This window comes from Centrocercus urophasianus, unplaced genomic scaffold, assembly GCF_019232065.1.
Source record: "Centrocercus urophasianus isolate 14NV4802_14NV808 unplaced genomic scaffold, USGS_Curo_1.0 seq_12, whole genome shotgun sequence".
In the NCBI taxonomy this organism is placed as follows: domain Eukaryota; kingdom Metazoa; phylum Chordata; class Aves; order Galliformes; family Phasianidae; genus Centrocercus; species Centrocercus urophasianus.
In genome coordinates this window covers 4767754-4782672 of record NW_024884364.1, presented here as the reverse complement: position 1 = coordinate 4782672, position 14919 = coordinate 4767754, and positions in this window count along the sequence as shown.

The window sequence follows — 14919 nt, the reverse complement described above, 5'->3', positions numbered from 1 at the left end:
ATGGAAGCTTGAAGTTCTTCAGTAACAGCATGAACCCTGTACTCAAGAGCCAAGGAAAGACCTGAAAATCACAAATGGTATGATGATATAGTAGAAGTTAGTAAAAAGATGGAGACCTTGCCTTACTTATTAGGGATCACTGAAAAATGGCGTCATTTCTACCTTACTAAAAATGAGCTGCCACCATTATTTAAGGGCAGCTAGCAGCTTTGCAGAAGGAGGAAACATTTCATATCTCCTTTTGAGTCTTTTCGACCCCTTTCTTAGAAGCTGTCACCCATGGTTGAAGAGCTGCTGGCCTGTGTTGCTGGAGTGCTACCTCATCTGAATTTCATAGTTTTGGTGCAGGTAGGAAGGCAGAGGCCACAGTGATGTTCTTTAGATGTCACCTGGGACCCCCAGCTACTTGTCAGAAGGCAATGAGATCCTGGTGGCCATGGCTCCAGGACTATGCTCACCTCTCCGTTCATCTGCCCTGTGATAGTAGGGAGAAACTCTATGTGACTTTTAGACCACCTTCCTTTCCTACAGCAATTTCCTGAGGTTTGGCAAACCTCTTCAAAGCTCAGACTGTACTGATACAATGGGGACATGCTTCACCAAACACTTTGTTTGGTTGTTGGTTTTTTTTTTTTTTTTTTTTTTTGCTATAACTTCTCATTTTCTTGCAGGAGAAGAAAAAGAGAGAATGGAAATGTCCTTTCTGTCACATCCCCTGAATACTCCCGTGGAGTTCCTTCTCTTGCTGCTGTCAGTGGACTGTGGGTGCAGAAGCCCAGCCAGGATCTGAGGGCCCAGAGTTGCAACCTGGGCCATGGCTTTCGTGAGGGGTTGCAGGTTTTGGTCATATTTATGGGACTCAGGGTGTGCCAGCTCGCAGAGGTCAGCTCTGCCCCAGGGGTGTCATTGCACATGCCGCACAAGCTCTTCTCCTGTTTCCATCACCCTGTGCCAAGGACCTCCCACCTGCTTCAGATGAGACCTGGAGATCACCAGTTGGGAGCATGGCAGAGCAGTCTAGGGTAAGGAAAGGGACTGGGGTAAATGGATTGGCAGGAGAGGTGGTTTCTTGCTTCTCCTGTAAGCTCTGGATAGTGTGTAGCTTTTACTGATGGTGCAGGGAAAGTGTGAGTTGCTACATCCTCATGGATGACAGGTTGCCTCCAGGCAAGTGGACTGCACTTCTTCAGGTACATTTTAGTTGGCACTGCTAGTAAGAAGGATCTCAAAACCAGTGCACAGGACCTGCACAAGGTTTGGACCCTTATTCTCTTAAGTTTCTCAAAGATGAGTTTGAACACACCACATGCAGCACCTTGCTCTCTCCAAATGGAGCTGCGGCAGAGAGGAGATCATCAGATGCCAGCCTGAGGCCTACACTCAGAATCCTTATGGCGTGACGTGCAGGGTGAACCATGATATTGCTCTCATTGCTGAGGGCTAGAGAAAGCTGGAGACCCCTGAGGATATGAAGAGAAACAGGTGACCTTGGGGAATGTGACAGCTCTTAGGTGAGCAGCAGTGGCATTACAAGCTGTGGTGTGTCTGGAGCCTATCCCACCTGCCCGCACGTGCGCCATGTCAGGCAGTACTGCAGGCTTCACTCATCCACCTCCTCTTGGAGCTGCACATCACAGCTGCGTGCAGCCCCTGCACAACGAAGGCTGCAGCTAAGCCCTAAAAAGCTGCCCAGATTAGCAGGTGTGGGTATGCAGGGCTGGGGGGGTGGAAGTAACTCGATCTGGAATCGCTGATAGTTAGCACAGCTCAGCAAATGTCAGATGTGAAAAGGGGATCTGCAGCAATCTAGCACAGAAGTTAGCTCACTGTTCTTACCAGCCAGGAGCAGCAAACAAAGGGAACCTAAAATCAGTAAATATAACTAATCCCTATTCCTCCTTGTCAAAATCTTTGCGTGCCTTTTCTTTTTCTTTTTTTTCTTTTTGTTTTTTCCCTTTCTTTCTTTTTTTCTTTCCCAGTTCAATTTAGCACAGGGAAAAGGATTCCAAGAAGGATTAAGGACCCTTCCTGTTCCTCGTGCTACCTAGGATGTCCCAACAAAGATACTAACACCCACCCTGCCATGTGGTGACGTTTTCTGGACGCTTATATTACTGTGTAGCCTGAGGTAACATCTGTGTATGAACAAACACATGCCCGGTCTCAGGCTGCAGCTATTCCAGATTACTCTCATTTGCAGGTAGCAGGTTGTGGGAGATTAAGCCAGCAATTAGATGTTTAAGTTTGGACTTGTGAACATGCAAAACTTTTTAATGTTTTTGCTGCTCCCTACATCAGAATGATCAGATACTAATTCTAGTTCTAATTACTATTTATCTGGATTAGACTCACAAAGCCAAGATTTGGGCAGCTAAATGAATCAGGACAGGGCTTGATTCCGTTATGTGTTCATTATGAATCAGATCTGCTGAAGGCCCCAAGCACTTATGACTTAAATAAATCCCCTTGACTTCAGCATGTTGTGAACATGCACAGAAGTGTGGCTGAACAGGATTGTTTACCCCAACAGTGTGAACCTGCATATGCCAACAAGGCAAACGCTAACGAAGTATTGTCTCAGCAGACCTCAATGACATTAATTGAAGTGTTAATTGAGAAACAGCCAGCCAAAACACTCCAGTGGTGGAAAACACAGGCACTGTAAGGTAGATAATTCTCCAGTTATATTTTAATTTGATGACATAGCTCAGATAAAACAGTCAACATTTTTCTTTTGACATTTTTAATTGTGACATTTTTATTTCCATCCAAATGTTCCTTCCTGAATTCATACTGCATTTCAGGTGAGTGCTGCCTGAACATAAGGAGCAGGAGTGTGCAGCTCTCCCACAGCCCTCAGGACCAGAAAGATTTTGCTTAACTGAACCTTGGTGAACTCTGACTAGCTGCTATCTATAGCTCCCCTTGACAGTAGGTTGGCTTTTTTCTTGGCCTGTAAATTACTGGGCACAGGTGGAGAATTTATTAGCATAAGTTAGGAAGCAGCACTTCATCCACCTCCCTGCTGCTGGCGTGTTGTAGGATGTCAGCCTTCTCTGCAGCATTAGCCTGAACCCTGCAAAACCACTGAGACCCGTGCTTTGCTGTGCATCCTGCCAGGTATGCCCTTATGCTGTGTTAAACACATGGGTCACAGTTTTTCCTGGATAAGAGCCCAACTCCTGAAGGTCCTTGAAGATATGGTCAGGCAAAACTTGTCAAATGATATGGTGCAATTATGAGGGCTGCTCTGAAAGTAGTGCCTCCTATTTTATTATGTTGGCCCATGATGTCAGAGGCAGATGTTGGTAGTATGGCAGAAGTTGAACCTTCCCACCAATATTCCATTACATGTTGTTGCTGTGCAACAGGTGGCAGCAGAGGGGCAGTCTGATAGAATGACATCTGACATGGAAGTGCATACGAAGCAAAGGTGTGGAACTGAATTCCTGCATGTGGGAAAAATGGCACCCCTTGACATTCACTGATACTTGCTGAACGTTTCTGGAGACCAAAGAGAGGATGTGAACACAGTGAGGTGGTGGTGGTGCCTTTCAGCAGTGGTTACAGTGGTAGTGAGGCACCTCCACTGGTGCAGATTTTGACAAGTGTGGCATGGAGGCTCTCAATCGTGCTGGTGAGAATGCACAGCTAATGGCGGTAGCTGTGTTGAAAAATAGTGTTTTGTAGCTGAGAATTTGCTCTATCAAACAGTACAAACAGCGTTGTGCTTTTTGTATCTGTTGAACAAAGGGACGCGATGAGTCCCGTAACGACCAACGGCTTCCCGCGGCCGCGGCTTCCCCCTGCCGGGCACCGCGGGAACAGCGCATCTCCCGCACGCCGCAAGGGGGCGCCACAGCACCGCGCCTCAGGCGCGCTACTTTGCTCTGTGTGGAGAAGGAAGCGGCCCGGAGACCGGGCGCGCAGCGGAGTGTTGTGAGCTCGGCACAGCCCGCTTCTCCCAGCCGTAACCTCACACCGTTATTTTTATTGATTGATTGGTTGGTTGATTGATTGATTATAGATAGGGCAGTAGAGGTAGCAGAAGCTTGGGGTGAACTCGCACAACCGAGCGAGCAGCGGTGCAGTAGGCAGCTCTCCCCGAGTGCCGGCGGCGCAGATGGTCTCTCTGCCCCCAAAGGGTCGCCGGTGCCGCCCCTTGCTGCCGTGAGGCTGAGCGAGGCGTTCTGGATTTGCGGAGTCCCTCGAGGAGCTTGGCAGCGTCTATTTGAATGACAATGGGGCGAGGGGCAGGCGAGGTGGAAGGATGCCTCTATGTGCTGCTGGCAGCAGCATCCTCTTCTCCCCTATCAATATCCTTTCCCCTGTGTTGGAAGGACTAAGGGATAATTTGTCTTTATGCGAGTTTGGACTTTGCCTGATTACCAGCTGAGCCTGATTGCACAAGCCCTGCAGTCCCTCTGGGAAAAAGCCCAGACTGTATGGTGAGGCTGTGGCTCCTTCCGCCTGCGCTGCCGCTCCTGAGCCTCCATTTCATGGTGAGCTGCAGATCATAGATTCACAGAATCACTGAATGGCTTGGGCTAGAAGGAATCTTAGAGATCTTCCAGGGCCAACCCCTCACCACAGGCAGGGTTGCCACCCACCAGATAAGGCTGCTCAGAGCCCCATCCAGCGTTTTCTTGACCACCTACAGGGGTATCCACAGCTTCTCTGGGCAGCCCATGCCAGTGCCTCACCACTTTCTCAGTGAAAAATTTTCTCCCTGACATCTAATCTAAATCTTCCCTCTTTTAGTTCATCAGTTCAGAGCCAGCTTGTCCTCCCCCACTGCAGGAGCGCTTGGATCAGAGAACCTAGAGATTCAGATCTCCATCCATCTCAGAACTTCTTCAGAGCTCATGTGAAGTTTTTACTTTTGGGCTTGTGTAATTTTCATAGCTGATTAAAATACGGGGTTTTACTTGCTTTCTCTGACCCTTTTGTAATAGCTGTGATCCAAGTTCAGACATTACAGATGAATTGGAAAGACTGTGATTCCACACTGGCTTGCAGGGGTGGTTTACAATCATCCCTGCTCAGCCAGATGTTTCTGTGGTGGCCTCTGCCACACAAAGGAATTAGCACAATTTCTGAAGCTCAGTGAAAACACTTGACCTTGACTTGAAATGAGACCTCTGGCTACCGATCCCAGAGAAAATTAGGAGAGAGGGAGCTGCTCTCTGCCTGCAGCAGTTATAGTTCCCAGTTGGCTCCACCTGCTTTTTAGGGGCTGTCAACTGAATTCTCCCTCCAGCCTCTCTACATCATCTCCCCAGCCTGTGAACAAGAAGGGATGTGTAGGACTTAAGCTCCATCATCTTTGGGGCTCTCACTGTAATGAATGGAGTTCTTTTTCCTGAAACTCTCCAAAAGCCACCTGGACACGGGACTGGGCACCCTGCTCTGAGTGTCCCTGCTTGAGCAAGGACCAGGCCAGATGGACCCAGAAGGTCCTGCCAACTCACCCACACTGTGATTCTGTGGTTCTGTGAGGTGTCAGTTGCTGCTATACTGCCTAACAGTCATGCTTCACCAGAGCACAAGCCCATCTTCTGTAATCTCATATGTTAGGTGCTCCAGGCTCATCACCACCTGAGTTGACGCTTTCAAGTTTTTTTTACATCCCTCTGGAGCTGGAGGAGTACAATAAGGCACATCCAGCTGCTGGCAGCTGCCCACCCTGACATCAAGGGATGAAGCTCAAGCAGAGGTGGCTTGGTGGCACAGGGACACAGCCTGGCACAGACCCATCCCTCCTACAGTACTGCAAGCACGGGCAGCACAGCAGTGTCCTGCGCTGAGGCACAGATGGTCTGAAAGAGACTCTTGTACGTGACAGAGCAAAGCATTTTGTGCAATTCTGAGAGAACTTTATTAGACCTAAGTGCTGTTTTTTTCAGTGTGCTGTTTCCAAACTTAGCTGGTAGCAGCTGCACAGGAAAAAGGGATAGGTACCAAGAGTAGGATCTCTCCGCACTTATCAAGCTCTTCTTACAGCTTTGGCACATCTTGGATATGCCCACAATGAGAAGTTTGATCAGTCCTTCAGGGACATAATGTACCTGGAGCAGGATGGCTCACAGCCCGAGCTGCTTATTTTTATTGATCTGAAATTCATTTTGCTGCAAAGTGTTTTCATTACGTGTGAAACTTCTCTGCTGAAAAGACAGAGAAAATCTAAGGAAGCTCAATATTCATGCACTTCAGCTAACCCTTGGTCACCTCCTGCCTGTTAAATTTTCTGGGCTGCTGGGGTTTTTAAATTTCCCTCCCTCGCAAGCAAGTTGCAGTGTTCTGGCTGAAAGCATTGCTAGAAAGCAAATGCTTCAGAGCCCTGTCATTTTTGCCTAACCTAGAATTCAGGCATTTTGCTTTTGAAAGCTCTGGGGCCTATGTTCAATGGTTTGCCAGCTGGGGGGTTTTTAAGAGCAATGTTTTTTTTTTTTTTTTTTTTCCTGGTGCCCTGCAGATGTGCTCATGGGCAAAATTCGAGGCTCAGCCAGCTCATCTTTTGGCTAGCTGGGGGGCTGGGCTCCAGCAGCCACCCCCCAGGCTTCTGAACCACACTAAGGGATACTGCAGGGATTGTTAGTGCTGAGCATAGCCATAGTGCTGGATGTAAGGCATGGGTGTTGTCCTGCAGACCTGAGGGAAGAGCCTGCTTACAGCATCTCGCTGCACCTGGAGGAAAGCTGCTCTTCAACTTCAGCCACCTCTCTACCTGAGAGCTAAATAAAGACATGGCATTTGTTAGGGCATGACGAGGCTCATGGGGAAATGTAATTGAACAGGAAGATCAAATGGGGGCTTTATCTGAGGAGCCTATTTGGGAAATTGGTTCCCGAACATCCTCATTTCAGCTGGTGCTGTTTCAGAGCAGCCAGGATCCTGCCATGCTTCTGATCTGGGGACTTTTTGTGAGGCAGCTGCAGAAGCCTGACACATTTCCCTTCAGTTATGACCCCATTAGTGGTGGGAAGGGCAGGAGAGCACAAATGGAGCCAGGAGCAGACCTGGAGAGGAAGGTGGCAAGATTCAACTCAGAGAGGCAATGGAGGTTGTGATGAAGAGGAGAAGTAGGAGGAGCTCTGTGTCTGGAGGGGCTTGCTGTCCTCAAGTGGGAGCCCAGTGTTATCATTTAAGAACTGTCTGAGCTGGTGCCTGGCAGCAGGATGACAGCTGGGTAAGTTGCCACGTGCCAGCAGTAGATATCCTTGTGTGCCCCGGCTTCTGTTGGTTGTGTGATGTGTGGTGGTGTGCAGAGCAACCCACCTCTCCATTTTCACAGGCCAAGACAACACAAGTGGCCTTGGGCTTGTCATGAGGTTGATGTGTGGTCACCTCACCTTGGGGTTACTCAGTCTTCTCTAAAGTGAGAAAAAAAAGTCAGAAGAATGTTGGGTGTTTGTTTAAACGGTGTTCCCAAGAGCTCTGTCTATGTAAACAGAAACACTCTGCCCTCTGGGCTTACAGCATTCCCTGGCTGCATGTTATTTGAGCAGATATTTTCAAAGAAGAGGAACGGGTTGCCAACGCAACCTGGTCTAGTACCAGAACTGATGGTTGGTGCCCTTGCCTGTGGCAAGGGTGTTGGAACTTGATGATCCTTGGGGTCCTTTCCAACCCAAGCCATTCTATGATTCTATGAACGTCAGGTTTTGGGCATCTTGTCTAGAAGCAGCTGCCTAAGGCCTTTCCAGAGGCTGAGCTAAGGAACCTCACCCCCGGTCCTGCAGTTTCAGCCTGAAACCTCTTCACAGAATTCACGTCAGATCTGGCTACAGCAAACACTTCCACTCAGGTTTTAGGCTGATTTGATGACAAGCTTTCTTTTAAAACAGCCTCAACAACACATCAGTTGAAGGTTATTTTTCAAATTGCACAGCTGAATGGAAACGAAATGACCTGTGAGGGCTTTTGAAAAAAAAAAAAAAATTAATTAGTTAGTTAGGAGTCATCCTCAGTAAATGCCTCATAGCTGGCTTGATGTGGGTCTTCCTCCTGCCTTTGTGTGCCGGTACATATGGTCTCGGTGGATGTGTACGGAGTGGAAGCAGTCCTGTTCCATAGGTCCCCTGTGCTCAGGTTTGTGTTTGTGTACTGGGAGAGTTAATGAGAACAGACTGCCTTTCTTTCCCTGTGTTCCCCAATCCCATCTGTTCAAACAAAAGGCTGAAAGGGAGAGAGAGCCGAGACCCTGCTGGTCAAGAGGGGATGGATAATAACACATATCCTTGGGCTACATTTCAGCACATGCAACCCTTTCAAGCTGTGCTAAAGCTTTTATTCAGGCAAGAGAAAGAACAACCAATATAAAATAAGTTTCTTTTTTTTTTTCTTTTTAAAAAGCTGTGTCAGGCCTGAAGGATGCTACATTCCGTTCTATTCCTCTAACACTTTATAAAGCTCGATTATCAAAAAAGAGACTAATGCAGCACTGATTATATTTGTGCGTGTACAGACGGAGCGCGGTATTGGGATAGAGCAAGCAACATATGCAGAGGGACCAGGGATGGCTTAGAAAGTCAATTTTCACTGTGTTTGCACATGGAAACAGTTCCAGATTCGTGTAATTAACTATACATCAAAAGGGTGTGAAGGAAGATATATTCCTCTCCACCCTGGGGAATCAATGGGTACTTTGCAATTCATGGTTAACCCCCCGTTCGCATATTTGTCATTATGGTCATGCCAAACAACTCATCTGGAGATCAAAACAGCTTTCTTGGGGACTGTTACAGCAGGAGCAGCATGAGAGATGGCACCTCGAGTCCCACAGCAGGCACCATGTGGCAAAGAGGGATGCAGCCCTGGATGGCAGCCCTCCACCAACCATTCCAGGGACGTCGTAATGGTTTACGGGAGAAAAATGGTCTCAAATGCCATTAGTTTAATGCTTCATAATGTCGTTGTGTCTGTTTTAAATGCAATCAAGGAGCTCAGGGGGCACTTGGGACTAAAATAAAATAGGAGAAGGGCTTGCAGAAATGTTTCGACGGAAAAAAAGGCCGGGGAGACTCTGGAAAGCAAAGAGATGAGATGGAGCAGGGAGCTCATGAGTAGCCACCGTTGGACAGTTAGAAGGATATTCAGTGCACGAACTGAGTGCACCTTGACTGTCATAAACCCAGCAGCCATACAATCAGTCTTCATGAGAAGGAATTTGCAAAACACAGGGTCTGAGCCTAGTCGGTAATGTCAAGCAAGATCTCCAGTGTTCTGCTAGCAGTTCTGGGCCATTTTCAGAAGTACACCAACTGATCCCACCAAATGTGTCCGACAGCCCTCAGCAGTCAGGAGTTTCTGCATGTGGTGGTCCCACCGGTGCTTAGCTCTCACTGCTGGGAGCCAGAAACAGTGAAGCTGGTCCAAAGCAAGGAACCTGCTGAATCTGACCTGCTCATGTCTGTAGAGATGCAATCAAATACATTTACTAAGCGACTAGTTTAAGTTGTGGTTGTGCTCATGAAAGCTTTAGAAATCCAAGTGCCTTACTTCTCATTTCACTCACACAGGTGGAGCTGTTTCCTTCACAGAAAGATGAAATTCTTCTGTGGTTGGTATGTTGTGCTCCAAGCTAAGCAGTTATATGCTCCAGACTGACAGGAGATGTTTCCTTCCAGTACTCATTTATTCCTCTCCGTGCTGGGATTAAACAAGGCGTGGGGCTCATCACACTGGCCAGCACTGATCCTTTGCACACATTTCTTCTTGAATCCTGATAACTGGGAACAACCTGGTTTATGTTGATGCCAAGGGCAAATCTGAAATAGAAAATTTGCAGGAGAAACACATCTTCCCACAGAGGATATAACTAATACATAGAAGACACTCTGTGGCCAAAAGCAGACCCCTTGAGCCTGGCCTCACTCTGTGCTATTGAGATACGAGCAGGAAGGGCCTCTGCTGGATTCATCTATCAAGCAATTGCAGCAGGTGATTTCTAGGGATTAATGCTGTGGTGGGTGTGTGCAGAGACTGCAAGGAGAAGAGGTCGTGACAGTAGTTGGTTTACTGAAAAGATGGAAAAACGAATGTGACAGAAATAGGGCCCTTGGCAATGCAGACAGGTGTAAATCAATGGGTGGGTCGCTTTCGGCTCCTGTGTTTTCTTTCTGTGACAGCTATCTGCAGAAAACAAGGAAACACAATTTTTGATGATGCGTTTGACGATGCTGGCTGCATTGTAAAAAAAAAAATCTGTTCTCAGCCTCTTACAACTTTGCCAAAAGTAGAGCTGGAGGCTGAGACTTGCCCTGGTGGATGTCTCTGGTGGTTTGGATTGGGGCAGAGGAATTTAATCTGAAGCAGCTCAAAAAGTGTTTCTCAGAAAGAAGCAAGAGAAAAGGAAACAGATGTATCTGTGGTTTAAAAATGACTTACAGAGCTTTTCTTTGAGATGATCTAAAGATTCTTTGGAGCAGTGACTGGAAGCTTGGTTGGAAAGGGCCTCTACTGAGGCGGATATGACTTCTGTCATCTCCTGAAAAACTGCTCCAGTTTGGCCAGCTTGTGAGCCCCTTAAGAAAATCAGTGTAAATCTCATTTGCACATGCACAACAGAGTATTTTCAGAGTTTAACAGCCAAACTGTGTGCATGACCACTGTGTGTAACCCATCACCAAAAGCAAAGGAGGTGTGCAGTTCTGAGCTGCATTTGCCTTGCCGTTTGCTTAGCTATGTGAGGGTAAATGTGATGTTGGCACAAGAAGAGAGCATGGATTATGCTAGTATAGTTGAGAGGAATGCAGGGAAGTTTATTTTAGTAAATGTCCAAAAGAGTAATTAGATGGGGCTTCAGGAATCACAGACTAAAGAGAGGTGCCAGTGAGGTAGATACTTCTTGTTGCAGATGAAATAGGTAAAATTCTTCCTTTACTTCCTGATATGAATATACATATACATATATATATATACTAAATCGAGTATTTTTCAATGCAGACTACCAGAAAAAAAAATTCTGAGAGACAGTTATGTGATCCCCAAATATATTACTTGAACTTGATGTATCAGCAGGCTTCCAGCACAAGGCTTTAGGAAAGCAGAGCGTTCACTGGCATGCATTCAACACCCTTTCTGGGAAATAACTCTTCCTTTGGCTGTCACTCAAACAGTGTTTTGCACCCTACCCGCTTTCCAGGAATACTTGTAGTAGCAAGCCTGTTGGTGTTAAGATATCTAGGTCTGCAGAGGTAACATTTTTATAAGGGAAAGAACAGGTGAGTAGGATGATAGGTGTCTTGGAGCAACTTTGGAGTAAGCTGAAGAGTTTTGAGCTGAAGGCTGAACAAGCAAAAGCGTGTATATCTTATGACAGAAATGATGTGCCTGAAAGACAAGTTAACATTGCCAGATAGTAAAAAAAAAAATGTGTTCAAAGGGATACATCAAAGATAGGCAGGAAGTGGAAAAATCAAAGAGAAGAGCCAAAGGTGTTTCATGTCGGCATCAGAAGTCCAGTGACATCAAGATAGCTGATGAATCTTTTCAGATATCTAGAGATAAGTTACAGAAATAGTGAGAATGGTAGGAGAGAAATAGTAGAATTACTGCGAGTAAAATATGAACAGAAATGCAGGTTTATGTGAAAGCATGAAGAGAAAAAAAATAGAGTAAGTGTTGAAAGTCTGGCCTGGGTTGAGCACTAAGGATGTGACTGACAGCAGTCAAACTGGTAGACACTGAGAAAAATGCTATTTATGTCAGGCCTGAACTTCAGAGGTGTCCCAGCACAGATATGAGCTCTGACAACGAGGATGGCAGCAAGGAATGTTGAACATGCCATTCACCTTCCAGTTGTACTGGCGGGACAACGGGTACCCAAGAGATGCCCAAACAGGACATCTCAGGAACAGGAGGTGTTGGGCACCAACCTTGCTTTATGAAGGATGCCAGCCTTGGAGTGGCCAAGATTCTGAGGCAAAAAATCCACCCATAAGGACTACTACATACATCCGTAAGTCCACCCATAAGGACTACTGAGTCTGAAGAGGTGTGAGAAACACATTCAAAAAACTGTATATTTTTAATAATCTAGTGGAGCCCATGCACAAGGATGCTATTTTACTAGCTGCAACTATGCTTGTTAGGTGAATGTGCACAGTGAAGACATCACTTCCGTCCCTCTTTCTCATAAAAACAGTAAAAATGGAGCTGGAGTGAGACAGCCATCTTATTTTCAGGGGCCTAAGACAAGGGCAGCAAAATCACGATAGGGTGGTTGATGTAACATGACCTCAGTGACAGATTTACTGCTCCTTAGCAGCCACTTTGTTACTCTCTCTCAGAACAGAATTAAAGACACAATAAGCTTGGCATTGTTGGTCCAGTTAACCCAGAGACTAACCAGATATTTCTACTGGTAGGTGTTTATTCTGTGCCACAAGGATGCCAATAGCTTCTCCTGTTATGTGGTGAGCTTTATCTGTAATTGGTTTTAGTACCAAGCAAACAAGTACAGCTGAATTGCAGCACATGTGGAAACTCACATCGTACTCTACCATCCACTTCAGGAGTGAATGATGGTGATCTCCATTGGGATCTTGACTTCTGCATAGTTGCTGAAGGACCCAGCCTTTAACTCTCATTCAGCAATTAGTGAGAGTTCCTGCTCTTGTAGCACAATGACCAGCAATAGAGCAGGACTAACCCACAGCTCTGAATCAGAATGGCCTGGAATGCTGAACTACTTGAAAGCTGCCTCCCAGTTTGATGGATGAATCATCTAATAGGGCTTCCGTAAACTTACTGGTTATGGGTAGGCACAGTTCTGCTCAGCTCTCTTTCTCTGCTTCAGATATCACTGCTAGTAATTAAGAGCCCTTTGTGATTGCCTCAGACTGTAGTAACCAGTTCTTGTTTCTCCAGAAGCACATACCAGAATATCTGAGTCACCTCATGGAAGTGAGCAAGTATTTGTGCCAATCAAGAGTTTATGTAGATAGATAGAGTGAACTAGCTGAGGCTAGGTAGGTTAGATCCTTTTACTGCTGATAGTTTGCAGTCTGAACATGTAAAGGGTAAAAGAAGAAAGCATATGGTGTCTCCCAAGAGGATGTGAGACATGGAGAAATACCAGACTGACTGAAAGTTCCAGAGAAATGGCTCTCTTGATATCAAATCAAGCCAGAAGCTGCAACTCTTGGAGAAACTCAAGGATCCACCATGCATAGAAAATAAAAGTAGCCAATCTGGTATAGACACTTCTCTGATTGTGACAGCGGTATAACTTCCACTTGACAGAAATTCCCCTGCTGAAGATGCTATTGTTTTGAATCCAATTATCTTTTACAAGGTTCTTCCATTCTTCCAATACACCTAATCATCCTTATCTTAATGTGCTTTTCCTTTCTACATTGTCATGTAAAATCCATTTCCTTTCAATTTACTCAGATCTATCTGCATCCAGATTATTGCAACTTGGATACAAGGTAATTAAATGTGGTTTGTCTGAGTAGAAAGGCAGTAAATGCTATTATGGCTTGTTTATGCTAGCAAACAATGCAGGTTTCTCTATGCTATTCTGGCAGTGTGTCTTAACTTCACCCTAGAAAGGCTATGTTTCAGGCTACATGCAATCTTCTCTGCACATTTTGTCCTTGGGCTGTCTTCTGACATTCCTGAATTAAACCTGAAAACCAAGAGGCACTGCAGACTTTGACATATCAGTCCCTCTAGGATCTGTCTCAATATCTCATGCTATACTGGCTCTTATCTGGACTTCTATTTTGGATGGGAACATTTTAAAAGCTGCTAATTCTATCTGCATGGTTAAAAAGGTTACAGGGTTTTCTTACCCTTTGGCCAAGATGTGGTCTGGTGTTAGAATCCCTGTGCTACTGATGGGACTCGACCCTGAGTCTTCTCATAATACCATGTACTCTGGAAGCCTGTAAATCCTATTTCACACAGTAGTCTCACCTTTTGGATGCTGTTGAGGAGGAAGTTGTTTGGTAGCAAAAGTCCTGTATGTCTTGAAACGATACACAGGAGATATTAGTGTCAGTAGGTCAAGCATTCTCTATAAGCCCACCATTGAGAGCTGCTTTAACAGTGATTCAAGAAAAGGTCACGTGAGGCAAAGTCACCTCTACAGAGTAAGGTTCTAATCTTACATTCTGTTACAGGGTGAATGGAGTAGGGAAGTCTTGCACTGATACACTTTGTATGTTGTGTGAAGCTACTTCATGGGTCAAGAAATCTGGCAGCTCCTTCTCAATAAGTGCTTTGGAATTGAGGAGCATTGTGTGGGGAGCCCTGCACTGGGAGAGCCTAACGGGCTATTTGTTTTGAAATCCACACTTTCTCTGCTATAAGGATAAATGAGAGAGCGTAGACTTTGAGATGTACGTATGACTAGGTACATGAAGGCAATTTAAACCTTTGAAAACCCTTTCTTATTCCCTACGTCTTCATGCTTTGTTATTCCCAATTATTTATTACTGACAAATCAGGAATGATTCCACTTCTGGAAACACCATACCTACCTGAGAAGGAAGACCTGTCCCATGCTGGAGATTCTTCTGGCTGTGGAACTTAGCCTGGTTTGCTTGTACTATTTCAATAATTACATAAGATGTCACTCTGCAGGTGCTTGTATCTGAGACACTTTTGAATACCCGAGAAGCCCCAATGGAATGGACTTAGAAGACAACTGACTGTTTCTTTAATAGAATACCTATAACCCTCATACTCTTCTGCTCTTGCTTCTCCTCTTCTAGTCACCACTTTAATTTCCCTTCCTTATTTTTTCTCTTTTCTGCATCTTGAGTCTAAGGTATATAGGATTTTGGTAGTTTTTGGTGACCGGTATGTCTGAAACTCAACTCTCAAGTCTGTCATCAGTTCTTTCCCTCTTTAGACACTTGTCATTTTCATCTGCAGCTAATTGCTAGATCCATTTGACTGTCCTAT